The sequence below is a fragment of the Limulus polyphemus genome, unplaced genomic scaffold (genome assembly GCF_000517525.1).
Source record: "Limulus polyphemus unplaced genomic scaffold, Limulus_polyphemus-2.1.2 Scaffold1292, whole genome shotgun sequence".
Classification (NCBI taxonomy): Eukaryota; Metazoa; Arthropoda; class Merostomata; order Xiphosura; family Limulidae; genus Limulus; species Limulus polyphemus.
Window position 1 is genome coordinate 78371 of NW_013666902.1, and position 957 is coordinate 79327.

The window sequence follows — 957 nt, forward strand, 5'->3', positions numbered from 1 at the left end:
TTGTTGGGGAAGATAAAAAGTAAAATTTACTGACAGTTGAAGTTTGTTGGGGAAGATAAAAAGTAAAATTTACTGACAGTTGAAGTTTGTTGGGGAAGATAGAAAGTAAAATATACTGACAGTTGAAGTTTGTTGGGGAAGATAAAAGATAAAATTTACTGACAGTTGAAGTTTGTTGGTGAAGATAGAAAGTAAAATTTACTGACAGTTGAAGTTTGTTGGGGAAGATAAAAGTAAAATTTACTGACAGTTGAAGTTTGTTGGTGAAGATAAAAGATAAAATTTACTGACAGTTGAAGTTTGTTGGTGAAGATAGAAAGTAAAATTTACTGACAGTTGAAGTTTGTTGGGGAAGATAAAAAGTAAAATTTACTGAAAGTTGAAGTTTGTTGGGGAAGATAAAACCAAAATTTACTGAAAGTTGAAGTTTGCAGCTAACATTTGACTAACTTACAACATAGAAAATGGTAGAACTGATGATTATATTGTTAGTTTACTGATTGCTGAAATTTATTATTTATGGTCGATTATTAAAAAAAAGAAAGTTGACAGGATGTTCCTGGAAGAATGAATGTCTACTAATTTTTCTTCTCTGAGAAAATAGCAAGAGATTCTGAATGACAGCAAATTTTTTTTTAATTTGTTAAATTGATTCTGACTTTGACAGCCTGCTTAACTTGGCCAAAGATGTGAATTTCGTCCTGAACATCCCGTATTTTGAGCTCAATTAAATAAAAGGAAAAAGTAGACATAAAAATAAATTATGTCTGAATGTTTCATGGAATTTTATTTTTTTACATCATATAAATGGAGTTGTATATCCTTGTAGCTTAACATCATTTTTTTATAATGCTTGACTCTAACTAACTTGTTTACATGCTGGGATTGTTGATTTGAAAGATCGCTAACAAGGTTTCAGTTTTGTTTGCACAAAGAGGAATATATTAATTAGGTTTT

General features: G+C 29.5%; 1 protein-coding gene and 1 long non-coding RNA gene across 2 annotated transcripts in view; both read left to right on the plus strand.

The window, feature by feature from the left end:
* LOC111086650 overlaps positions 1–101 on the plus strand; it is a 1348-nt gene extending 1247 nt beyond the window's left edge. The window contains exon 2 of the long non-coding RNA XR_002611382.1: positions 21–101. This is a non-coding gene — a long non-coding RNA (uncharacterized LOC111086650). The remainder of the gene's footprint in view (positions 1–20) is intronic.
* LOC106462967 (eukaryotic translation initiation factor 3 subunit C-like) overlaps positions 1–957 on the plus strand; it is a 28355-nt gene that overhangs the window by 16540 nt on the left and 10858 nt on the right. The window lies entirely within an intron of this gene.